General features: G+C 39.1%; 1 protein-coding gene across 1 annotated transcript in view; it reads right to left on the bottom strand.

Moving 5' to 3' along the window:
- Positions 1-361: 361 nt before the first annotated feature.
- Positions 362-27952, bottom strand: part of XRCC4 (X-ray repair cross complementing 4) — a 320948-nt gene continuing 293357 nt past the window's right edge. Inside the window, exon 11 of the transcript XR_003610999.2 lies at positions 362-2256. The gene's annotated coding sequence lies outside the window, so the exon portion shown is untranslated. The remainder of the gene's footprint in view (positions 2257-27952) is intronic.

Below are 27952 nucleotides of genomic sequence, written 5' to 3'. Positions count from 1 at the left end.
ATTAAAGAAAAAAGTCCAGTTTCACTCTAAATTTCTTTGAATGGGTTGGCTTTAGACTCATACTTTAAAACTTGTAGAAGCCTAGACTTCTGTGCACACACATTTATAATGTTTCTTTTCTAAGTTTCTTTTGCAAGTTGTATACATTCTGCATGATGCTAGATTTTAAGTGACAAACAGGTAGAAGTTTTGCTGGGAGAATTTCAGTCCTCAAAATGTGTGCTTTCCATTTCTTCTTATCTATTTATTTATCAGCTCACTACAGTGAATACCATAACTACTAATTACAGGATTTAGGAATCAATTTTTTGTTTGTTTTACGATGATTTTTTTATTCTTACTATAGTTATTATACCACCGTTCTTAACATTGAAGGTCTATTTCATTAAGTATTTAGAATAACAGAGTCACAGAACAGAATCAGATTTCAACCTTTACATTTAGCAGATAAGCAAACTAAAGCTCAGAAAGTGATTTTTCCTAAAGTCACACAATTACTAGCAGAGCTATTAGCAGAACACAACTCTTGACTCCAGATCCAGTGGTCTTTCCAGCACTCCTCCTAGTAACTTTTTTTAAAGATTTTATTTATTTATTTGACAGAGAAAGACACACAGAGAGAGGGAACACAAGCAGGGGAAGTGGGAGAAGGAGAAGCAGGCTTCCTGCCAAGCAGGGAGCCCAAAGCAGGCTAGATCCCAGGGACCTGGGATCATGATCTGAGCTTAAGGCAGACGCTTTAAGGACTGAGCCACCCAGGTGCCCCTCCTAGCAACTTTATAATCAAGATCACTTCACTCAGAAAGGGAGAAAACTCCTTACTGAAATTTATACTCCAGGTATTAGGACAGACCTTCCTCTGACACACCTCAAAGTATATATTATTGTTCTCATTCTTAAATTTGAGTAAACCTAGTTGAGTTCCAAAGAGTTTAAATGTCTCGCCTGCGGCCACTTTCTAAGTGGTACATCTGCCAATCTGAAAAGCTTATTATCTTTCCATTACCCTGCTCTCTCTTCATAATACATTTAAGTAAAACATTTCTGCAAAGGAGACCTAAGGCAGAAGAAAGCAACTAATAGCAGATTAATAACCATTTTTAAGGAAATGTTAATATTTAACAGTCCCTGTAAATAATGCCAACTTTACATGATGAAACATGATGAAAAATAAGGGTCAGAGACTACTTACAACCTGAGATATTTTCCTTTATCTTCCCAAATGTGTTTCTCTAGCCCTCTAATGTTTATAGTTCCTTATAATGTCCATGGATATTACAACTCTTGACAGAGCAGTTCTATAGGGCAAAGGCACTTTCTCAGGCAGACTTCACTAGTCAGAACATGGACAATTTTGAACAGCTTTATACCGCATGCCTTTTCTTTACTTCGGCTTGTAACATTGTTTAGAAAATTAAACACTCCTGCAGGCTGCCAAATAACTAAAATGAAACGACACCCCCAAATATCAGCTTGCTTTCTCTAATTTCCCTATAATAGGGAATAAAAAGGAAAGTATACAAGGTACATTCAGAATAGACTCTTTAGATGTGTTATTTCCATTTAACTGTCCTTGAGGACTTCTCTCTCTCTCTCTCCCTCTCCCTCCCTGACTCTCTCTCCCTGTGTCTCTCTTTCTCTCTTCATGAAGACAAAGTGAATGACAGAGCAGTTATTTCTGATTCTCCCACGTTTGAAAAATTATCACAAGGTTTTGAATGGGAAAGTATATCTTTGTAACCTTTATAACTAAAACTACTTTGCCCATGACACTCAAGTCTGAATCAAACAGTAATTAAAATCTCATTCTATGTATCCCCCTTTAAATCATGTCCTTGTACTGGGGATATTCTGTATGTAAACTCCATAGTCCCAGGTATTGATAAAGCAAGATCTTCATTCCTAGTGCTGGTGTCTACAAGAAACCAGAAGCCAGAAGCTGCGTGCCTTGCTTCGTTGCCTTGATCTTGTCTTCAGGAACTTGGCAGGAGTCAGGGGCAGTCAGCCAATGACTGGACAAGAAAGGTGTAGCTGGCAGGTGGGTGTACAGGGAATTTCATTATCTTCATCTGAACCTCCTTCTGAGCTTTAGCATCACATTTCAAGTCTTCTTTTTTAGTGATCAGGTGAAGTGTTCTTAGACATGGTATCATCTTTTGCTGCACTAGGGATGACAAGGTTCCAGTCCCACCTATATGCAGAAAATAGGTTCGCATTTCAAGTCCCCGATCTGGCTGATCCTAGGCACAATATCCTCTGTGGATGGTGAAAAAAATGTGTTGTTAAAAAATGTACCTTTAATGAATTCCACAGTGCCTAGAAAAAGGAAGCCAACCTCTAAAATTGCTTCATTATTATTTTTTTAAATAGGTTAAGGACTGATCATTTATCCAACACTTTAAATCCTCTTTGGTTTTCTAGGAAATGCAGAAGTAACATGAGGTCTTTTTGCCTTCCTTAAAAAATAAAAGAAACTCTACAAAAGGCAAAGTGATGGTGGCAATCTTATTACTCTTTAGCCTGAAGTATATAAATTACTCAGAGAAATTAAACACAGACAAATATCTTCAGAAAGCCATGAAAAATTTGATTTTTCCCAGGGTGAGACTTGTTTCCCAACCCCCAAATCAAAATGTTACAGTAAAATGTTTCTTTCAGTAAAAGTTTTTTTTTCCTTCTTTGCTGTAAATGTCCTGTTCATGGTTGGGCAGATCATTCCAGAACTTAACTGGAAGACCATATACATCACGACGGAACTATGCAAGCGAAAGCCAAGTTCCAACATGGAGTGATGGGAAAGGCTGGGCTGCCCAGAGGATGACTTCATTAGGGAGAAGAGAAGTTCTCTGAGTCGGTCCACACGGCAGCCAAATGGCTCAGCACATCTGCGCTCGCCCCCAAGAAAGCTGTTTGGAGCAGAGTATCAAAAATGCCATCGTTTTTATAAAGAAAAAGATTAAGGCATAAATGAAGCAGTCCAACTAAATTGAATCAGGGATAGTATCGACCTTACTCCCCTCCTTGGTCACTTTCTCAAACTCTTTTCTTCCCCTCCTACGGCCTGAGAAATATAGGTCACTTCTTATAAAGCATTTGTCTCACTGAACCAAGATGAACTGAAGGATTTGGTTTCTGAACACAAGGAAGCGGTAGAGATCTTACAATCTATGCGGTAGGGCAGGGAACAACGCAGAGGTTTTCTTAAGAGGCAAGACTTCTGCAGTTGCTGTTTATTTTCAGTGAGTACCAGCTTCCATTTATTTAATCAGAGTACAATGGGACCCAGAGACAAGAAATTTGATGAAAGCTCTATGGATGGTGCAAAAAGCCACCACGGCATCATGAGTGTCTCTGGTGAGCAAAGGTGGGAAGCAAGACAGGAAACAAAGGAAGTTCGACGTAGTGAGAAGAACCTTTGGAGAACTCCAGTATACGTATCAGAACAAGACACAGAAGTAACAGGCAGGCATTCCATTTTAGTTTTTTCAGCAAAAAGAATTGCAGGACAAGTTGAATGCTAGGGACTTTAGGCTTTTGTCAAAAAATATGAATGATCCCATTTAACCCTGCAATTCAAAGGACATTAAATATTTGCGATAGCTCATCAAGAAAAAAGAAGAGAAGAATATCTGTAAGACTCAGCAAATACTTATCACAAACAGACTGCTCTCAATTTCATTTCTATTTTCTTTGTTCAATCCAACAAGCATTTACCGAGCACTGTTAATGTGTACTGTTTTAGACCTTAGGCATTCAGGCATTATTCAAAAGGTAAGGATTGCTTCTCAGCCTAAAGAAGTTTCTAATCTCTATAGAAAAAATTAATTTATTGGAGTAGCCAAGGTTATTATTTATCTATGTAATGACTAATGAATTTAAAGGGAAAAAAGCATTTGTGTGTGTGTGTGTGTGTGTGTGTATGTGTGTGTATGTCCATTGGCTGGTCTAATCAGCCATCTTTTAAAAACATGTCACTGATTACAAATGGATCAGGGGAGAATGATAGCTCAACAAATATCCTCTACAGGAAAATCACTTGCATGCACATATTCTACTGACATTGAGTCCAGGCATTAATCTTGTTGTATATGAAGAAATTGTGTTTCTTATTTTTCCACAATAAAAATAGTTCAGTAGATGTCATGTACTCAGGGTTCATTTTAAGTTTTTGAAGGTCTTCTAGAGTTGATAAATCAAACCAAAGTTGAATGGTGGAAGGAAAGCATTAATGTCATCCTAGCAAGAAAGGAAGGTCAGGGAAATTGATCACACCAAGGACATCAGGGTCTCTGGCTGCTGGACATGAGTATCAAATGTAGGCATTAGAAAACAAGAGAAAAGAACAGGCACTAAAAATTCTTCTTAGTCATCACAAAGCTGAAATAATTTGATTTTAAATATTGTATTGAATTTATAGGCTTCCTTCAAAAATGCAGTTGAGAATGTGTAATAGCCCTTCCTATCCCCATTTCTGCAACTTTTGGGGGGAACTTTTGTCACTTCTCTCTGATGGTAGTTACCTGTGACTGCCTCCTCTCCCCATATCATTTCACACAATATCTCTCTCCAGCTTTATTGAAATATAAATCACATAGAGCATTATGTAAGTTGAAGGTATACAATGTGATGACTTGATACATGTGTATACTGTGAAATGGTTACCCCAATAAGGTTGGTTAACACATCTTTTACCTTCATAATTAACATTCTGTTGCTGTTGTTCTGGTGAGAACATTAAAGCTCTACTCTCGTAGCGACTTTCAAGTATACAATACACTATTGTTAACTGTAGTCACCACGCCCTACATTAGATCCCCAGAACTTACTCATCTTATAAGTGAAAGTTTGTAGCCTTTGACCAACATCTCCCCATTTCCCCCATCCCTTAGGCTCAGGCGACCACCATTTTACTCTCAACATGATAAAAGGTTGGCCATATATGACAAGCCCACAGCTAACATCACACTCCACGGTGAAAGGTGGAAAGCTTTTTCTCTAAGGTCAGGTGTCCACTTTCACCACTCTTATTCAACACAGTACTGGATGTCCTATCCAGAGCAATTAGTCAAGAAAAAGAAACAAAAGGCATTCAAATCAGAAAGAGAGAAGAAAAATTGTCCCTGTTTGTTGATGACATGAGCTTGTATATAGAAAATCCTAAATACTTCACTAAGAAACTGACAGACCTAATAAAGGAATTCAGTAAAGTTTCAGTAAAAATCAACATACAACAATCAGTTGCATTTCTATACAGTAACAACCACCTGAGAAAGAAATAAAGAAAACAATCCCATGTACAGTAGCATCAAAAACAATAAAATACTAGGTATAAATTTAACCAAGGAAGTGAAAGAACTAGGCACTGAAAACTATAAGACATTGAGGAAAAAGAGTTGAAGATGACATAAATAAACGGAAATATATCCTGGGAAAGTTAATATTGTGAAAATGTCCCTACTACCCAAAGCTATCTATAGATTCTATGCAATTCCTATCAAAATTCCAAAGGCATTTTCCACAGAAATTTAAAAGGAAAAACAAAAAAGCGTGCTGTCTATCTTAGTTTGGGTTCCCACAGAGGCAAGCCCTGAGGCCAGGATTCAAATGCAAGCAGTTCATTTAGGAGGCAAGACCAAGAAACATCTATAAAGAAGGCATGAGGCAGGGAAGGGAAGGAGACTAGTGGGGGACACACTTCAAGCAGGCTGTCACTACAGGCAATTAGAGCTTAATCCCACTGGGGACTGCTGAGAAAGAGTAGAGAATGTGCACCGCAGAGGTATCCCTTCTGGGCTATTTATATACTTGTTGTTGGTTGAGGGCTTTTCCGAGGGGTGTTAATCTCCTGCCACTTCGGTATATGTGCCGGCAGCCTGGGCTCTGGTGGCCAGAGAAGGCTCTCAGGCTAAAAGATCCAGGGGTTGTGATGGGAAACTGGGCCAGCCTGCATGGAAATAATAAAGGTAAGGGGATGCGGGTGGGGTACCAATCACATCTGCTATAATTCTCAATACTCTAATCACCACTTGGCTGGCTAGAAAGGCAGGACTGGCAACAAGAGGTTTCCTGCCTTGGTTGGGGCAAGATGAGGCTGCAAGTTTTAAGGTATCAGGGAGGAGTGTGAATCCAGCCACGGCTCCTTCCATGTAGGCCATGCTCCCCACGCCAGGATCACATCACAGCTACTTGGTCACACCCAGGGCTGCCTCACTAGCAGGATCCCTAGTCTAAATCTCAGTGCCTCTTCTCCCTCTGATAGATCTAGTTTGTAAATTCACCTAATGCGGACTTCCTCTTACTTTCGACATGTCATCACTGACGGAAGCTGTGCGAGAGTAGGGTCTTTATGTGTCCGGTTCACATTCTCACACAGCTCCTTAGCACAGTGCCTAGCCCGTAGGAGGTGCTCAACAGATATGTGTTAATAGACGTGGAATGAATACATCTGTTGATTATGTTCTATGTCCTAAGGACTATCATTAAAGAATAGAAATGAAGATAGGAATAAAAGATAGTCTCTGCCTCAAGAAACAGTGAAAACTCAAATGCTTCACAAAGGCCATGAGGACACCACAAAAGAGTGAAGTAGGCAGAGAAGTAAACAATAGAAAATGGTAAGACGTTTGGAAGCAAGGGAGCCTAGTCAATCGGAATGTGGGACTGTTGGTCCAGTGCTTCCTGCTCTTAAAACATTCAAAAGGCCCTGCAAAACTGGTCTGTGGACTGATTCCCACTGGAGGGATCCTAAGATTCTGACCATAACTTTAAACGATCCAAGGGAAGGCTGGTGGGAAACTAGTGGAGGGTAGGACTCATTTTATTCCCTTTATCTACTCTCTCCTTTTCTTCTTCTGCTTACCCTTCCCCCCCCCCATAGTAAACACCCTTATGAATCCCCAAGAGGCCAGTGTGCTGTACATAGGCTTAGGAAGGGGAGGAGGCAATGGTAGGGAGATTTCAAGGATGAAAGGGGACCAATACACCAGGATTTCTGAAGCATCAAGGAAGGCTGAAACCAAAATGTAGCAGGCAGGGAAGATGCCGCCTCCCTACGAAGCTCCCTCCCTTGGGGCCACCTATCCTTGCCATGTGCGACCGGGGCCCATGACTCCACCTGAGTTCCTGTTCTAGGGGCCAAGAAAGTCCCTTTTCCCCTTGTAGTTGAGGGATCCAAATACCCAGCAACTCAAGTGGTAATAATGTAACTTCCTAAGGGGGTCTTAACCAAGAACACTGTTAATCTGCACTCTCCAATGTACATTCTTGACTTTTTATCTTTGAGGCAATGTATTGTCAGGACAAAAAGCACAATTTTACACTATTCATAAATAGAGACTGGCCCATGAATCTATAAACAAAATAGGAAAGAATACCTCCTGTGACAGACAATTGCATTTTGGAGAGGGAACTGGGGAAGCAGGTATCAAGAGAGTGAGAAAGAAGCTGGAATCTGGGTTATAATTGGGAATCATTTCCTAAAATGATCCAGCCATGCCTAATAGAGATGGCGGATCCAGATGGGAAATGGAAGAAGCTGAGGGACGGCAGTGTTCACCTGGGGACAGACGGATGGCTGATGCCTAGGAAACAGTGGGACTGGGGCTAGTAAAAAGCAAAGGTGATGAGCACTGGGTGTTATACCTAACTAATGAATCATTGAACACTACATCAAAAACTAATTATGTACTATACAGTGGCTAACTGAACATTAAAAACAAAAAAACAAAAAAACAAAGGTGAATGAAAAATTCGGTTGCTTGAAACCAGGCTATTTGTGAGCTTCCAGGTTAAAAAATAACAACCCGAATGCTATTGTTTTTGTTCCCAATCACTGTCCAAACTGCTGTGTCAAATGCCCCCTTACCATGAGAGTAAAGTTCCATAACTCTCTGTACACTTTTCATTAACATATGCTTATTTTTACATAGTTGAAAATACTATGTAATCTCATAGACTAATTAAGGCTCTCCTTCCACCAAAGCTTCTCTACCTGCGGCTCAAGGGATTTAAACCAGAGAAGGAGGATGTCTGTATTTTTACCCTTCCTGCTCCTGCCTGACTCTGGCATGGGGCAGGGCTGGGCAGGCTGCTCTGGGACCTCTGTATTCGCTCTCTTCTAGCTTCAGCATTTCTGCTACAAACAGGCAGAAGTGAGGGTGAAGGAAAGGGACAAGACCCTCTTCCTTACCGGCTGCTGTTAGAATCCTCTCTGGGATCATTAAAGCTTCCCTGGACCACAGCAACTGGCAGCTGATGCCCTCTGTCGGTCAGGTGTCCCAATGCTGGCCGCCTAGAGGACACGTGTGCACTTTCCAGGAGTCTCTAGAGGACATCCTGCTGTGCAATCTCCTGCCCTGGGAGGTGCCATTGTGCTTCTCCCCTCACCCTCCTCAACTCAATCTCAGTTGATACGCCCCATACCCCTGCTACTGTTCCCCAAGTCTGACAGGCTACTCTTGGGACACCAGCAAGGCAGCTTTAGTACAGCTACTTCCTGCTCTATCACTTAGCTCATTAAAAAACAAAACAAACAAACAAACAAAAACCCAAATCCTGGTCTTTGCCAGATCAAATAGTGGGAGTTCAGGCTCCCCGTGCCCTCTCTCCTTCCAGTTACTTCTCACCAAATACCTTCGCTCCTGTAGGGTAGGCACAAGGACGATCAACAAAGTCCCTTTCTGAGTACATATGCTGAGCTCCACTTCTTAGAAACATCCTCAATTTCTGTGACTTCTCTTGGAGTCTCCCCTTCACCTCTCCCTTGAGGAGAAGAGGGAAAATGGACAGTACTTTCCACAAAAAAAATAGTGGCATACGGCTTGGTGGAAGGCAGCACAAGAGATATTGGTGAGGAGAAAAGCAGGTTGTCGGGTTGTCTAGAGATGCAGCAAGATGACTCTTGATGGTGAAAACAGATTAGTCCAGCAAGAAAGAAATTACAAAAGCCTTTCCTCCAGTCTCCTCTGCCATAGCCCCTCGGCTTTCTATCTGTGCCTTTATGTAACTGTAGGTATGCATGTGCTTCATATCCTAGACCTTTATGTCTCATTTGAATAAGAAGCCTCCCAGCATCCAGTGGTAAGGCAATTCCATACCGAATGCCAGGATTTCCTCTGATTCATAGCATTTTGGCAACTCCATGAAGGGAGAAGAGAGCTGGCTATGGTTCAGCAATAAGGGAAGAGAAACACTGCCAAGCCTTGGAAAGTCCTAAATTAGAAGGCCAGGGGTTTGATACAGGGAAGCAACGGGAAGGAAGTAGTAATCTGAGTGCAGACTCCAGCAAGGTAAATAGGTTCCCGACGTGTCTGGCAGTTCCTGATCTGGTTTCAGATAGAGGAATTTAATAAGCTTTAAGGTTTTAAAACCTGAGTGACAAACAGAATACAAAACAGTGGCAGAGTGGAAAGCCTTTTAGAATTGAAGTCATAGGAGGGGAGCACAAATCTTAGTTCCACTACTTACTAGTTCCATGAATTCGAACAAACCAACCGACCTACCTGAGTTTACTCACTGGCAAAACAGTGATAACAATACCTACACAACAGAGTTAACAAGATTTGACAAGAAAATAAAGCTGATAAATTGGCCAGGGCCACCATGTACGGCTGTGCAATCTTTGCACTATACAAGTGTCCAGCCAAGCAAATGAGCAGGGGCTGAAATAGCATCCAAGCTCTGCTAGTCAAGCCATTGACCCAGCAAACGTCTATAACCGACAGGAGCAAGGGGCAAAATTTCTTCCACCTCTGACACACCCTACTGAGACTTTTACCAAGGGACTCTATTTTCCCACAGCTGGCACCTCTTTCTAATTTTCACAATGCCTGCAAACTTGGGGATAGCCACTAGATGAACGAATAAATGGAAAGCATTGTCTTGTTACTGGGCCATGGCTTCGGCTAATCTTCCTACAGAGGACAGCTCTCAATAAATCCACAAGAGCAGACTCCAAATGAATGAACTGGTTCAAATCAAGGACCATCTACAACTAGATCAGTATTTTTCAATGTGTACCTTGTGCCACTGTAGAAAATAATCTGTATTTTATAGTTCTGACACCAAAGTCACAAGCAGTAGAAGAAAAAATTTAAAAATGGGATTTCATCATGATTAAAAACTTCCACAGTGTCAAAGCACACCATCAAGAAAGTGAAAAGACAGCGCACAAAATTTTTGCAAATCATAGATCTGAGAAGGAACTTTTACAACTCAATAATAAAAAGACAACCTAATTTTTTAAAATGATCAAAGTGTATGAATGGACCTTTCTCCAAAGAAGATAAACAAATAACCAGTAAACACATGAAAGATGCTCAATATCATTAGCTACCTGGAAAACACAATTCAAAGCCATGAGGTTCTACCTCACAGCCACTAAGATGGCTAGAATCAAAATGACAGATAATAACAAGTGTTGTTGAGAATATGCAGAATTTAGAAACCTGTACACTGCTGGTAGGAGTGTAAGATGGTACTGCTACTTTGGAAAGTGGTCTGGTAGTTTCTCCAAAGGTTACTCATTTGCTGCAGCGATTCCACTCCTAGCTATATATCTGAGAGAAAATAAAACATGTCAACATAAAAATTTGCTTACAAACGTTCATAGTAGCACTGTTCCAAGAGTGGGAACAACCTATATGTCTATAAACTGATGAATGAATAAATAAAATATAGTATATCTACACAAGGGAATATTATTCAGCAATAAAAAAGACTGAAGTACTGAGACATGCTACAAATCGATGGACCTTGAAAACATTATGTTAAGGGAAAAAAAGCCAGACACAGAAGACCACATATTGTATGATTCCACTCTACAGAGACAGAAGGTAGATTAATAGGGCTACCTAGGGCTGAACAGTATGGGGAAATGGGGTTGACTGTTAATGTGTGTGGTGTCTCTTTTTGTGGTAATGAAAATGCTCTGGACTATGTTAGTGCTGGTAGATGCATAACTCTATAAATATAATAAAAGGCATTTAATTGTACACTTTAAATGTGAATTGTATGGTATGCGAATTATATCTCAAAGGTGTTACCAAAGAAATGTATCTTTAAAAATCTTACTTGTGATGCTCGTAAAATGTAGATGCCTGAGCTCTTCCCCAGACTTACTAAATTAGAATTTCTATGAGTGAAACCCAGGAATGTGTAATATAAACAAGTACACTGAGTCATTCTTTTATGCCGTAAGTTTGTCAACCACACAACCAATCTGTCATACGAATTAACTGTATTATATTTTTTGTTATAGATTTTGCTGGGAGATTTTTCCTTGTAATAAGAGTGGCATTTGAAGTCCAACAGGTGACAAATAGTTCGGATAAAAACAAACAAGCAAACAAACAAACAAAAAACCCCTCTTTTTTCCGTGTGAACAGTTAAAGGCAACAAATTGGAAGAGTCTGTCTTTCCACCTTTCTCACTCATGTGCTCAATGATAAAAGTTAAAGGTAGTAAAAAAAGGAAAACCAAGTAAAATTTCAGTAATTCATGGTAAAAATTTCCATCATCATTATCATCAACCAAAATAAAGACAAGAAGACTCTGGAAAGTTTCTAAAACTTGGGGGATACAGTTTCTACTTTCCCCTTCACCACCAACCACTGGGATGAGATTTCATCTTTCACATTTCCAACCCTGGCCATTCCTTTAACAGTGTTTACTAAATCAGAATAAAAGTTTGAGGTGAAAGTTGTTAATTTCAACTGTATGATACAATGTTAAAAATTTAAAATTTTCCTATTAAAGATTTTTTTACACTTGGATTGCATATCTGCCTTTATATTTGTGCAGAATGTTAGTATTTACAAAGTTACAAAGTTAGTATTCACTAGTCACTTAATCTTTGAACAATCCCTGTGTAGCATATCTGGAAGATAATAATAGGCCTTCTGGCAGAGGCATCTAGTTGTTCCCTAAGTTGAAAATGTACCCAGAGTTTGTTTTTATTAGATTTGGTAAGACATCAAACATGGAAATGATTGTCATGAAGGAAGAAGTCTGCACACATAGATCTCTAGAAATAGATGCCCTGCACGCCACACAGGGTCACACGCAGAAGGACCAGGGATGGTCAGGAGTCAGACAAGGGGTGAAAGCAGAGCATGGCCCAGAGGCTTTATTACTAGTTTTTATTTTATTTTATTTTATTTTATTTTATTTTATTTTATTTTATTTTATTATTTTATTTTAATTTATTTTATTTTATTATTTAGTATGTGGGAAGTAATGGGTGAGACAGGGTAGGTACACTGAGTAACTTCAGGATTGGATAGTTTGAATAGTTTTGGCAGGCTCTGGGGCTAGAGAGATGGTCCCTAGTGGTCTAGTACCTGCCCTGGGGAGATCTAGAGTAGGTGTTGGCTTGGTGTGTGTTTGATAAAGGGGCTGGTTGGGGGTGTGGGCTACGGATTGGTTGGTTTGTATATGGAAGGCACATTCCCAGGAGAATTATTTACCATCTCGAGGAATTAGCTAGCTCTAGGAGGGGCAGTCTCTCCATGATCAAGGCTCCAAATGCCAGCGCATCAAGAATACAGAAAATAAGGAAATAAAATCAATATACTCCCCCCAACTAATTGTCTGCTCAGTCGGTCACACCTCTTTCATAGCATGCTTGGATCACCACTACCGGGAAAATGGCAACATTTCCCAGATTCTCTTGCAGCCAGGAAGGACCACATGACTGAATTCTGGTTAATAGCACAGGAGAGGAAATGACACGAGCAACTTCGAGGATATGTCATTCAAGGATGGCAACATGGTTCCTCGTCCCTTCTTTCATCCTGCTGCCTAAAATGCTGATGTCCCAGTTCGCTTTCTTGGATCATGTGTATAAGGACAACAGCCTAGGGATGGCAGAAGGGCAAGAGAGAAGGAGCCTGGGTCCCTGGCACTGTGAATTTGCCATACTAGTGTTGATGTGCTTACATTAAATTAATCAGATTGTTCCATGAGAGAGAAATAAACTTACAACTTATCAAGTCACTCTAATTTTGAGCCTCTGCTAGAAAGATTAAACCTATATTGTAACTGATAAGGGTGAGCTACTGTGTACAGGTGTGCAAGCATCTTTCCCACCGTACAGTGTACAGCCTCTGTACTGTACATGGCAGCCATGGATACAGTCCCATTTCCCAGATGAGGACATAAAGTCTCAAGGAGGTTAGGCCATACCTTTAGTAAATCCCAGATCCAAAGCCCTACAAGGATTATAGAACCAAAAAGGATAATATGCCAGTTTCACTATAAAATGAAATACAATAATATATCAACACTCTTAGGCAAAAGATAAAAATACATTCAGTATCAGAATTCAATATTTATTTATTTAGAAATGAAAGTAAGAAATTTAAACAAAAATAGAATTGGAGACATTTCTCCTGCTGAATGTTGTTCAACATGCTCGGAGGAACAGGATATCTTTTTAAATTCAATAGCCAAAGTGACAGGCTATGCACAGGGCCAGTTATAATGCCTGTATGTGTGGGTCTATCATTTGCATGCATTAAGATGGAAATCGAGCATTCATATTTTACTTACATGTGCCAGTGAAGTGATTGCACTTCCCAAGATCCCTTTGTACACATAATTACTTGATTTGTGAACCAAATGTGTGGTTTAAGGATGGAAATAGGTACACAGTAACTCCATTTGGTTGGTCCAGTTTTGACATAAATGATTAGAGACTTTTTTAATGAAAGAAAGATTAGAAATAGGATTCAAATTTAGTTTATTTAAAACGTTTGATATTTGGGGATTCATTTATTTGAAGGGTCCAATTTGATTTTCTGCACTTAAAATTGCACTTTAATTGGGAGATATAGTTAAGTGATGATTGAAATAATTAATTTGTAATAAGAAAACAGCCACAAAGTATCATTTTTATCAGTAGGATATATCATATCAGCTCTGCAGCTTTCAGAAAAAGTTTCAACATTTTATATTTAAAAGACTTATAAAAACATTCTGCAGGGGTCCGCAAAAAGTAGTCCCGCGTGTATCCGCACTTCTGGCACCCGGGAACAAGAACCAGTCAGCCTGCGCTGCTTTGGGGAGGTACCCAGGGCAGGTGTGCACGGGAAGGTGGCGGGGTCCCAGACTGACCCCCAGCTGGTACCCCGGACAGAGAGAAACACAGCGAGAGAGGGAACACGGGCAGGGGGAGCGGGAGAGGGAGAAGCAGGCTTCCCGCGGAGCAGGGAGCCTGATGCGGGGCTCAATCTTAGGACGCTGGGATCATGACCTGAGCTGAAGGCAGATGCTTAATGACTGAGCCACCCAGGCGCCCAGGAACTGAACATTCTAATTTGAGAAGGATTCTAGTATTCTCAGCACTGGTCTTTTCTGAATTGTATAGAGTATATTTGCTGGGGATGTTGTTAACCTGTTAGCATTTTGTTCTCTCATTCATCTATTCTCCTCTGGACAAAATGACAAGACGAAAAAAATCACCTCAGCAAAAAGAACAAGAGGTAGTACCATCAGCCAGGGACCTACTCAATACGGACATTAGTACGATGTCGGACCTAGAGTTCAATGGATACGGACTAGCTGGGCTTGAAAAAAGCATGGAAGTGATTAGAGAAACCCTTTCTGGAGAAATAAAAGAACTAAAATAAAATAAATAGAAATAAAAAGAACTAACCAAGTCGAAATCAAAAAGGCTATTAATGAGGTGCAATCAAAAATGGGGGTACTAACTGCGAGGATAAATGAGGCAGAAGAGAGAATCAGCGATATAGAAGACCAAATGATGGAAAATAAAGAGGCTGAGAAAAAGAGAGAGAAACAACTACAGGATCACGAGGGCAGAATTCAAGAGATAAGTGATACGATAAGACGAAACAACATTAGAATAATTGGGATCCTAGAAGATGAAGAAAGAAACACAGGGGCAGAAGGTATACTGGAGCAAATAATAGCAGAGAACTTCGCTAATGTGAGGAAGGAAACAGGCAGCAAAATCCAGGAGGCACAGAGAACCCCTCTCAAAATCAATAATAATAGGTCAACACCCCGACATCTAATAGTAAAACTTACGAGTCTCAGAGAGAAAGAGAAAATCCTGAAAGCAGCTCAGGAGAAGAGATATGTAACCTACAATGGTAGAAATATTAGATTGGCAACAGACCTATCCACAGAGACCTGGCAGGCCAGAAAGGACTGGCAAGATATCTTCAGAGCACTAAACGAGAAACATACGCAGCCAAGAATACTATATCCAGCTAGGCTGTCATTGAAAATTGAAGGAGAGATAAAAAGCTTCCAGGACAAACAAAAACTAAAGGAATTTGCAAACACGAAACCAGCCCTCCAAGAAATATTGAAAGGGGTCCTCTAAGCAAAGAGAGAGCCTAAAAGCAGCATAGATCAGAAAGGAACACAGACAATATACAGTAACAGTCACCTTACAGGCAATACAATGGCAACTAATTCATACCTTTCAATAGTTACCCTGAATGTAAATGGGCTAAATGCCCCAATCAAAAGACACAAGCTATCAGATTGGATTAAAAAACAAGACGCATCAATATGCTGTCTGCAAGAGACTCATTTTTGACCCAAAGACACCCTCAGATTGAAAGTGAGGGGGTGGAAAACCATTTACCATGCTAATGAACACCAAAAGAAAGCTGGGGTGGCAATCCTTATATCAGACAAATTAGATTTTAAAACAAAGACTGTGATAAGAGATGAAGAAGGACACTATATCCTACTTAAAGGGTCTATCCAACAAGAAGATCTAACAATTGTAAATATCTATGCCCCTAACGTGGGAACAGCCAATTATATAAGGTAATTAATAACAAAAGCGAAGAAACACATTGACAACAATACAATGATAGTGGGGGACTTTAACACCCCCCTCACTGAAATGGACAGATCATCTAAGCAAAAGATCAACAAGGAAATAAAGACTTTAAATGACACACTGGACCAAATGGACTTCACAGACATATTCAGAACATTCCATCCCAAAGCAACGGAATACACATTCTTCACTAGTGCCCATGGAACATTCTCCAGAATTGATCACATCCTAGGTCACAAATCAGGTCTCAACCGGTACCAAAAGATTGGGATCATTCCCTGAATATTTTCAGACCACAATGCTTTGAAACTAGAACTCAATCACAAGAGGAAAGTCGGAAAGAACTCAAATACATGGAGGCTAAAGAGCATCCTACTAAAGAATGAATGGATCAACCAGGAAATTAAAGAAGAATTAAAAAAATTCATGGAAACCAATGAAAATGAAAACACAACTGTTCAAAATCTTTGGGATACAGCAAAGGCAGTCCTGAGAGGAAAGTATATAGCAATACAAGGCTTTCTCAAGAAAAAAGAAAGGTCTCAAATACACAACCTAAACCTACACCTAAAAGGAGCTGGAGAAAGAACAGCAAATAAAGCCTAAACCCAGCAGGAGAAGAGAAATAATAAAGCTCAGAGCAGACATCAATGAACTAGAAACCAAAAGAACAGTAAAACAGATCAACAAAACTAGGAGCTGGTTCTTTGAAAGAATTAACAAGATTGATAAACCCCTGGCCAGACTTATCAAAAAAAAAAGAGAAAGGACCCAAATCAACAAAATCATGAATGAAAGAGGAGAGATCACAACCAACACCAAAGAAATACAAACAATTATAAGAACATATTATGAGCAACTCTATGCCAGCAAATTAGATAACCTGGAAGAAATGGGTGCATTCCTAGAGATGTATCAACTACCAAAATTGAACCAGGAAGAAACAGAAAACCTGAACAGACCTATAACCACTAAGGAAATTGAAGCAGTCATCAAAAATCTCCCAACAAACAAAAGCCCAGGGCCAGATGGCTTCCCAGGGGAATTCTACCAGACATTCAAAGAAGAATTAATACCTATTCTCCTGAAACTGTTCCAAAAAATAGAAATGGAAGGAAAACTTCCAAACTCATTTTATGAGGCCAGCATTACCTTGATCCCCAAACCAGACAAAACCCCATCAAAAAGGAGAATTACAGGGCGCCTGGGTGGCTCAGTTGGTTGGGCGACTGCCTTCAGCTCAGGTCATGATCCTGGAGTCCCGGGATTGAGTCCCACATCGGGCTCCCTGCTCAGCAGGGAGTCTGCTTCTCCCTCAGACCCTCTTCCCTCTCGTGCTCTCTCTCTCTCATTCTTTCTCTCTTAAATAAATAAATAAAATCTTTGAAAAAAAAAGGAGAATTACAGACCAATATCCTTGATGAACATGGATGCAAAAATTCTCACCAAAATACTAGCCAATAGGATCCAACAGTACATTAAAAGGATTATTCACCATGACCAAGTGGGATTTATCCCTGGGTTGCAAGGTTGGTTCAACATCCGCAAATCAACGTGATACAATACATTAACAAAAGAAAGAACAAGAATCATATGATCCTCTCAATAGATGCAGAAAAAGCTTTTGACAAAGTACAGCATCCTTTCTTGATCAAAACTCTTCAGAGCATAGGGATAGAGGGTACATACCTCAATATCATAAAAGCCATCTATGAAAAACCTACAGCGAATATCATTCTCAATGGGGAAAAGCTGAGAGCTTTTCCCCTAAGGTCAGGAACGCGGCAGGGATGTCCACTCTCACCACTGCTATTCAACATAGTATTAGAAGTCCTAGCCACAGCAACCAGACAACAAAAAGAAATCAAAGGCATCCAAATCGGCAAAGAGGAAGTCAAACTCTCACTCTTTGCAGATGATATGATACTGTATGTGGAAAACCCAAAAGACTCCACCCCAAAACCGCTAGAACTCATACAGGAATTCAGTAAAGTAGCAGGATATAAAATCAATGCACAGAAATCAGTGGCATTCCTATACACCAACAACAAGACAGAAGAGAGACAAATCAAGGAGTCGATCCCATTTACAATTGCACCCAAAACCATAAGATACCTAGGAATAAATTTAACCAAAGAGGCAAAGGATTTGTACTCAGAAAACTATAAAATACTCATGAAAGAAATTGAAGAAGACACAAAGAAATGGAAAAACGTTCCATGCTCATGGATTGGAAGAACAAACATTGTGAAGATGTCAATGCTACCTAGAGCAATCTACACATTCAATGCAATCCCCATCAAAATACCATCCACTTTTTTCAAAGAAATGGAACAAATAATCCTAAAATTTGTATGGAACCGGAAGAGACCCCGAATAGCCAGAGGAATATTGAAAAAGAAAAGCAAAGCGGGCGGCATCACAATCCCGGACTTCCAGCTCTATTACAAAGCTGTCATCATCAAGACAGTATGGTACTGGCACAAAAACAGACACATAGATCAATGGAACAGAATAGAGAGCCCAGAAATGGACCCTCAACTCTATGGTCAACTCATCTTTGACAAAGCAGGAAAGAATGTCCAATGGAAAAAAGACAGTCTCTTCAAAAAATGGTGTTGGGAAAATTGGACAGCCACATGCAGAAGAATGAAACTGGACCATTTCCTTACACCACACACAAAAATAGACTCCAAATGGTTGAAAGACCTAAACGTGAGACAGGAGTCCATCAAAATCCTAAAGGAGAACACAGGTAGCAACCTCTTCGACCTCAGCCGCAGCAGCTTCTTCCTAGAAACATCGCCAAAGGCAAGGGAAGCAAGGGCAAAAATGAACTATTGGGATTTCATCAAGATAAAAAGCTTTTGCACAACAAAAGAAACAGTCCACAAAACCAAAAGACAACTGACAGAATGGGAGAAAATATTTGCAAATGACATATCAGATAAAGGGATATTATCCAAAATCTATAAAGAACTTATCAAACTCAACACCCAAAGAACAAAGAATCCAATCAAGAAATGGGCAGTAGACATGAACAGATATTTTTCCAAAGAAGACACCCAAATGGCCAACAGACACATGAAAAAGTGCTCAACATCACTCGGCATCAGGGAAATCCAAATCAAAACCTCAATGAGATACCACCTCACACCAGTCAGCATGGCTCAAATTAACAAGTCAGGAAACGACAGATGTTGGCGGGGATGCGGAGAAAGGGGAACCCTCCTACACTGCTGGTGGGGATGCAAGCTGGTGCAACCACTCTGGAAAACAGTATGGAGGTTCCTCAAACAGTTGAAAATGGAGCTACCATACGATCCAGCAATTGCACTACTGGGTATTTACCACAAAGATACAAATGTGGGGATCCGAAGGGGTATGTGCACCCCAATGTTTATAGCAGCAATGTCCACAATAGCCAAACTGTGGAAAGAGCCAAGATGTCCATTGACAGATGAATGGATAAAGAAGATGTAGTATATATACACAATGGAATATTATGCAGCCATCAAAAGGAATGAGATCTTGCCATTTGCAACGACGTGAATGGAACTGGAGGGTGTTATGCTGAGTGAAATAAGTCAATCAGAGAAAGACATGTATCATATGACCTCACTGATGTGAGGAATTCTTAATCTCAGGAAACAAACTGAGTGTTGCTGGAGTGGTGGGGGGTGGGAGGGATGGGGTGCCTGGGTGATAGACATTGGGGAGGGTATGTGCTATGGTGAGCGCTGTGAATTGTGCAAGACTGTTGAATCACAGATCTGTACTTCTGAAACAAATCATGCAACATATGTTAAGAAAAAAGAAAAAGAAGAAGATAGCAGGAGGGGAAGAATGAAGGGGAGTAGTCGGACGGGGAGACGAACCATGAGAGACGATGGACTCTGAAAAACAAACTGAGGGTTCTAGAGGGGAGGAGGGTAGGGCGATGGGTTAGCCTGGTGATGGGTATTAAAGAGGGCACATTCTGCGTGGAGCACTGGGTGTTATGCACAAACAATGAATCATGGAACACTACATCAAAAACTAATGATGTAATATATGGTGATTAACATAACAATAAAAAATAAAAATTCTGCAATTATCTGTCAGTTGTTCTAAAACACACATGCGTAGTATTAGCAATTGCAAAATTAAATTTTGCCTCCACAGTCCTAAGAGATACTCTTCTACAAACACCTTGGGATTTATAGTTTAATATTCACAAGTTTTCCGCTTTCTTGAAAAGTCACTTCTTGCCCCCTTGTGTGCAAATATGTTCTATAGGAAATGGAATAGTCTTAAAAGCAAGCAATTTTTACTAAAGCGGAAGTTTTCTTACCCATACCTAGTGCTGTATTACTATAAACAAAATATTATTTTATCTACTATACCCCAAGTTGTAATGAGTGCTTTCAACTACTCTCGTATTGCTTGAATATTAGCTTTGTGTTTGCAAGTCTGAGAGACAGTCTCCAGTTCTCCCTGAGAGTCAGAAGGAAAGCAGGAGGACTTGTGGCCTGAGGTGAAGGCCCCTGGCGATGCTGGGCTCACCTGGCTGCTGGTGGTTGGCATGGGGCAGTACTGTTAGCCATTTTGAAATAATGATTTTAGAACAATTTTAACCTAAAATGCTGGGTAAAGTTACATTCAAAAAATTTGCAGCCAATAGTTTTTATTTCATTTTCTTATTTAAAAAAATTTTTTTAAAGATTTTATTTATTTATTTTAGAAAGGGAGAGAGAGGGAGTGCATAAGCAGGGCAAGGGCAGAGGCAGAGGGAGGGAGAAAATCTCAAGCCGACTACATGAGGCTCTATCTCACGACACCAAAATCATGACCTGAACCAAAACCAGGAGTCCGATGCTTCACTGACTGAGCCACCCAGGCGCCGAGCCAATAGTAGTTTTTAAATTGAATGGGACAACCACCATTAGATTTTAAAAAGAATGTTGTCTTTGGTTAAAGTAAATGCACATGGCTGGCATTGATTTCTAACTTCTATTTTGGTTGACAAGTCTAATCATCATACTATTTCCCTGTTATGGAAACCAAAATATTTTGTTTCCAGGGTAGTGTTCGTCCAAAAGATACTACAATCTCAGATGAACTCTAAATTTCTCTTATTCATTCTCCAAATACGATTATGATAATAAAAATAATGACAATAGTAAAAATAATAGTTATAATAGCCACCAATTGTTGAGCACCTAATGTAGGCCAAGCATATCTTCATGATAATCTTGAAAAGTAGATGTTATTATTCTAGTTGTACAGAAGAGAAATGTGAAGTTCAGAGGGGAAGGCCACCACCTCAAGCAGCCAAAATCTGTCTGATCCCACGACTGCTACTTCCATGTACCGCATACAGTCTAGTCTCTATATAGTTATATATTCCCATGTCAGGCTGCAACTGAATTTCCAAAGAATATTGTAACTTTCCAGGGAGTTGTTACTGTTTAGACAGGGGCCCACTTATTATTACTATTTTCTTCTTTACTAAACTGAAACTGAACAGAACAAGGACTGCCCTGCTCCCACCCTCCTTAAAGAAAGAATAATAAATAAATAAATAAATAAATAAATAAATAAATAAATAAATAAAAAGAGGAGGGGAAGTGTGTGGCAAAACTAGTCATCACATGTGAATGGCCTCAGACACATTAAACACTCTGTAAATCCTTACCATCCCGGACATTCTGATAAACTCAGTTCTGGGGACATATTATTTTTATTTTGATAATTTGTCTTCGACCTCTTTCCGTTTTACACAAGAACACAGAAAAATCAATTGGTGTTTTGTTTCATTGCTTTTATTCAATTAAATGCTTCCTTTTACCTTTTTTTTTTTCTACCATGCTTCAAAGTAACAACGTGATAGCATCAGCCTTGGATATTAGCCCTCACAGATAGAAATGTTCTTGAAATAAGCTCAGTAGGACTTTTTGTAATACATTACGCATGCTCTCAGACTCCTATCAGTCTCTGAGGTAGTCATAATAAACACGAACTAAAACCTCAAAATCTTCAGGAAATTCTGGCCTTAAAAAAAAAAAAAACTGTCTTTGGAGGTCTCGCCAAAGTTAATGTAATGTTTATAAATTGGGTCAATAATCTATAAAAATAAAAACAGAAATCATTTAAGAAAATAACTAAGAAATCTCTTTAAATGGTACTAAATTTACAGACTTAAAATTTTCCAACAAAAGTAAGACAGTGATTTCATAAGAATAGGACTCCATAAGGGGAAAATGAGCATTAAACATTTTGGTGTTTCAAGTGCTCTATTTTCTTATTTTCAAGAGAAATTGGGATTTAGAAAAATAGTTTTTTGACATTTAAATGAAAGTGTAAAGTTTGTAAAGGATGTTTTATAAACATCAGTTCATTTGTTAAAATAGCTTTGAGGCAGTCTTGTCGCCATGTAAAGTTTAGCTTACCAGGAAAAGTTTAGACCAGACACAAAGTATTTTCATCTTACTGATATACCACTTAGAGATACCATGTACTTAGCAATCCTAGGTCACACGTTGTGACCTGGAGTGTATATCACAGCAAACCTCCTCAAGTTCATCTATTTTTATTACCTCTTGGCCACAAAGCACAATGTGTTTCAGTTTTAATTATTTCTAGAAATTACAATAGCCTAATGAACTCCTACTGAACACTTTGCACATTCCAGAAATTTCCAACTCAAATACTGATGATCTTCCTTATAACAAATCAACTTAAAGAGTTAATTTCCTTGTGGCTTCTACCTTTGAAAACATCTGCTCTTTTATAACATCCTCTTGCCTTCATATATGTCATTTCTATAACTTATAAGCTTCTTTTCCTGTCTCCCACCTTTGTTTATCTAGAAAAAAACTGACCAAAATTTCAAGACCTGGATTAAATGTATAGTAGTTCAAGTTTTTCTGAGGTGATTCTCCTGCTTATACCCCACACCTGCTCCTCCTGCCTTTCAGAATAGCTACTGTAAATTGCATGCCCTTTCACTATTACATGTATCACAGTATTGTTACAATTCAAGGACTATGTGAGACTTTAAAAGCAAGGGCCATGTTTTGTTTTGTTTTGGTTTGTACTTGTATCCCAAATTTCTGGAGCAGTGCTTAACACCTAGGTATCCTAAAAAATTATTTCGTGAAAAATGAATGATGAGAAAGAACACATCTGTTTTCCATTTCAGATTTTTCAGGCATTTCAGATACTTCAGGAAACTTTTGTTTCCTTCTCAGTCCTCCGAACGAAGTAAAATCATCAGTGCACCTATTTTGTTGTCACTGAAAAATTATCCATGGACATATGAAAGTTGAAATAGTAAGAGACTGCCAGTGCTTGAAACGTGCCTTCGCCATTTTACTCGTCAAATAAACTCGGAAAAGTAACTTCATTCTACCCTCTCCTCAGGAAAAAAAAAAAAAAAAGTTCTCGGTCTACTCACATGTAAAACAGGGACTGTACTCTCTTTACACCTCATAGGGTTCTTGTGAGGACTGAAGGATGTAATGTACACAGGAGGCTTTGCCCAAGGCCCAGCATCACGGGATCAGCTTTTATAAATGACAAATTATCAGGCTAGCATCTCATAATCTATTTCCTTTTTAAAAAGCTGAAAAAAAAAATCCTCACTTTGTGGTGGCTTCTCCTTCTGCTCCACTTCTCCTCCCCCTCTTCCAACAGCTTTACTGAGATATGAGCGACAAACATATTAATATGTTCAGGGTTGCAAGATGAAAAAAGTTCTGGTGATGGTTGCACCAGACAACATGAATGTACTTAATGTCTGTACAGTTAAAAAATTATCAAAATGGTAAATTGTCTGTTACATATCTTTTACTACAATTTTAAACATTTAAAACATACTTTTCCAATGGCATACAATAAACTTCATGTATTAAAAGTGTACAATATTTTTGACAACTTTTGACATATGTGTACACCTGTGACACCATCACCACAGTAAAACAATGAACATATTTATCATCTCCAAAATATTCATTGTGTCCCTATGTAATCCTGCCCTTCCTCCACCTCTGCCCTCGCGCCTAGCCAACCGGTGATACTCTTTCTGTCACTATAGATTAATATATGTCTTCTAGAATTTTATATAAGTGGAGTGAGTATGTATTCTATGTAGTCTGGCTTCTTTCTTTGAGATTTACCCATGCTCTCGTAAGTATCAACAGATCATTCCTCTTTATTGTTGGGTAGTATACTATTGTATGTATTTTACCAATGTGTTTATTCATTCATCCCTTGATGGACATTTGGTTCATTTCCAGTTTTTTAGCCATTGCAAATAAAGATGCTATGAAGAGTCACACACACAAATCTAAGGACATATGCTTTCATTCTACTGTGTAAATAACTAGGACTGGAACGGCTGGATCTCATGGCATGTTTCTGTTTAACTTTTTAAAGAAACTTCTAACTTGTTGTCCAAAGTCACTGAGCCCTTTATATGACCACCAGCAGTGACTGAGTTTCAGTTCCTCGGTGGCTTGGACACATGACACTGTGGCCTGGAAACTCTCTTGGAAGTAAAGTGAGACAGTGGTGGGGCTCACCTTGTTTATTTCCTGTTGGTATCTCTTCTATTTTCTTGCTTGACTTCCAGTTACTTGCAAACCACTGTTTAATACATTTTGTCCAATATTCCAGCTATTTCTGGGAAGAGGATAGATCTAGGCCTTTTTATTTTACCTTGGTCACAAGTGTAACTCTTGCATGCCTTCATTCGTATGATGTGAACAGTCTGATTTACCAAGTAAACCAAGAAAGATGTGATCATTAAATGAAACTGCAGTCATATCTCATGCTTTCTAATCTTTCAGTTTACAATAGACATCAAATAATTAGTCTATTATTTATATCGTGTTATATTTGCATCTTGAATCTTCATTATAAGTTGAGCTTAAGAAAATTCAATTTCTCACCTATTTATCTGGGAAGAAGAGAAGCAAAAGGGATATATGCTGGCCAGTTAGGTGATTATATCCTGTATATATATAACTGGTCAGTTAGTTGATTTTATACTGTTGGCACATTTGGATCAGAGAAAACAGTGCAGTGTGGAGTTTCTCAGCTCTGCACCCAATCAATTGTAAGAGCTTAATAAATGAAGATGGTTGTTGGTTTGGGTAGCTCAGAAACACAATTACACATCAGCTGAACTGCAAGAGATACATCTAAGGAATTTTCACTTATCCTATTTTACCTCTCCTGTGGTTTATCAAGCAACTCTCACTAAATAGGATTTGTAAAGAGCCCACTTGCTTTGCTTCCCTTGCTCTTGGTTGCTGGTGAACACATACCACGTTATGCTTTGCCTCTTTTCTGGTGTCAACAGAGTGCTTCAGCTATTAAAAGAATATTTCCTGGCTTTGGGGAGTTAGTGTGAGCTAAATGCAGCCCTCCAACATCCCAAGAGGAAGGACAGCCCCTGAGACATTGTGACCTAAGCCACTGGCTAAAATTTTATGGGAAGTCACAGAAAGGAGAGGTCATGGGCTTCTGGGTGTGAGTGTTCTAATTAGTGCACAGTTTAGGATCCAGTCCCCTCATGTTATCCTTCCATCTTTGCTTTGTTTCAAATGAAAGCCAACTTAGATGAGAAAACTATTCTAGACTCTAGGTGAAACCGCTGACATGTACACAGTGAGGTGGTAGGGTGGAAGGTGACAAATCTTCAGGAGAAGAGAAGTGGGTCCCAGGAGGTTGGACAATCTCTGGGGGAGCCTCTCACAGGTGAGTGTCCCATGGCAAAGAGAGGTCCTGAATACAAGATGTGCATTTGTAATAAATCCCTCCAATGCAGGTACAGACTGAGGATGGGACTGCGGAAGTGAAATACCATCACTATGTATAAAAGGCCTGCGAATAAATGTACCCACTTTTCAAGAGCTTCAAACATTAACTTTTTTGGTGCCAGAGGCCCTGGAGTGAGGCAAAACAAAAAACAATGATAAAGAGTAAAGGGTGAGAAAGAACAGAAAACTTAAGTGGCATACGCTGAAGTCCTTAAAACGATAAAGCCAACGTTCTACCATAATTATCGGAAAATCATTTTTATTGTTTTCCCCAACTTTTGGATTGTGACAAAATCACATAACATAAAGCATGCTGTTTTGAATAACCATTTTTAAGTGTAGAATTCAGTGATATTTAGTACACTCAAGATGGTTGTGCAACCATCAGCACTACCCATTTCTAGAGCTGTTTTTATGTTACAAAACTGAAATTCAATGCCCATTAAACACTAACTCCTCATGCCCCTCAATCCCTGGCAACCACCATTTTACCTTCTGTCTCTATGGTTTTGACTATTCCATGTACCTCACAGATTGAAATGTCTACCCTTATGTCAGTACCACTCTTGTTTTGATAACCGTAGCTTTGTGGCAAGCTTTGAAATCAGGAAGTATGAGTCCTCCAGCTTTGTTCTTCTTTTTCAGGATTTTTTGGCTATTCTAGGTCCCTCAAGATTTTTCTATTTCTGCAAAAAACATCACTGAGATTTTGAGAGAAACTGCATTAAATCTATAGGTCACTTTGGGTAGCATGACCATCATAACAATATTAAGTCTTCTAGGTCTTCTTTAATTTATTTCACCAATGTTTTGTAATTTTCATCATACAAGTCCTTCACCTCCTTGGCTAAATTAAGTCCTAAGTATTTTATTCTTTTTAATGTTACTATAAATAAAATTGTTTTCTTAACTTTGAAACTCCTGAATTGGGGTTCTAGTTTGATGAGAAAACAACAGAGCAACATAGTTACATACAAAATTTAAATGTATGTGGGTATTTTAATGTGCCTGTAAGGCTTGGTAATAATGTTTATCAGAGAATCCTTTTCTAAAATTAAAAAAAAATGAACACAGACATTCTATAAATGGTAGACATTCTATAAATGGTAGAAATTGATTATGTAATAGCAACATGAAAGAACTTTAAATGGTTCTGTATTTTATTAATCACAGTGGTCACACATATGTACATATGTACAAGCCCTATTAACCAGTGAGACTAGATGAGCCCATGGATACCCTCAAATATCTCTGTAATGCACAAATGGGCTACAATTATTATACATGGTATCTGACAAGTCAGAAAATATAAGAGAAATTTTTGTTTAAACAGTCAATATTTACATTTTCAAATGGCATACATAATATTTTTTCTTCCATCTCTAGACAACTTTTCAGGTACAGCATCTCTAAATTTAAACAATAGGTCCCAAATGCTAATCTGTAAAAGGAACTCTCCATACACTATTCTATTACCTCCAGACTCAAGAATATTAAAAGATCTGAAAATCCTTCAGCTAAATGCACACATATATACACACACACCTACATACAATAGCCCCACCCAAGAAGGTTTAGCTCAACTAACCTAGCATTTCCCCAAACTTAACATCTTGATGGTCAGCTCCCTAAGGGCAAAAACAGTGTATCTCTAGCACGTATCAAAGTACCTAGCACAGAGAGATGCCAACCAGCATCAGGTGAATGAATGAATGAATGAATGAATGAATGAAGTTTGGGAAACCAACAACTAAATCAGTTTGGTGCTTTCCATAGGCCACATACATAAAAATGTAATGCCAAAGTCAAATCTGTTTTGACACCTGAAACAAGCCAGTAACACTATGACTATCCTTTGCAGCCTTTAAAGTCTGGTGTAAGTCTCACTAATCCTAGCACACTTTCACTCTAGTTGTCATCAATCTTCTCCTCTGAAATGTTATAGCACTTTTAGTCTTTACCATATAATTTATACACTATCTTGTAGAACTCACTACAGCATGTTTGATTTACGACTATTTGACTTCTGGTGATGCACGTTGCTGGTGCTCTGTTAAGTTGTAACTATCATATGATAACAAGAGTGCAGCACACCAATAAACCTCTTGTTATTAACAATTATTGTATGATTAATAACTTTATGGCCCTTTATATCGACAAGGTTCATTTAAAACTATTATCTCATTTGATTTCACAATAATGGTGCAATGGATATTGGTACAATTATTCCCATTTTGTGGATGGTGCAGGTAAGAACCAAAGAAGTTAAGAAGTGTTTCAATGATTAGAAAGTTGTTAGATTATGGACTAAACCCAGCATTTATGA

This window comes from Eumetopias jubatus, unplaced genomic scaffold (genome assembly GCF_037043125.1).
Source record: "Eumetopias jubatus isolate StellerSeaLion01/CBP00866 unplaced genomic scaffold, mEumJub1_p1.0 scaffold_5, whole genome shotgun sequence".
NCBI lineage: Eukaryota > Metazoa > Chordata > Mammalia > Carnivora > Otariidae > Eumetopias > Eumetopias jubatus.
This window is presented reverse-complemented; position numbering and strand designations above follow the sequence as displayed.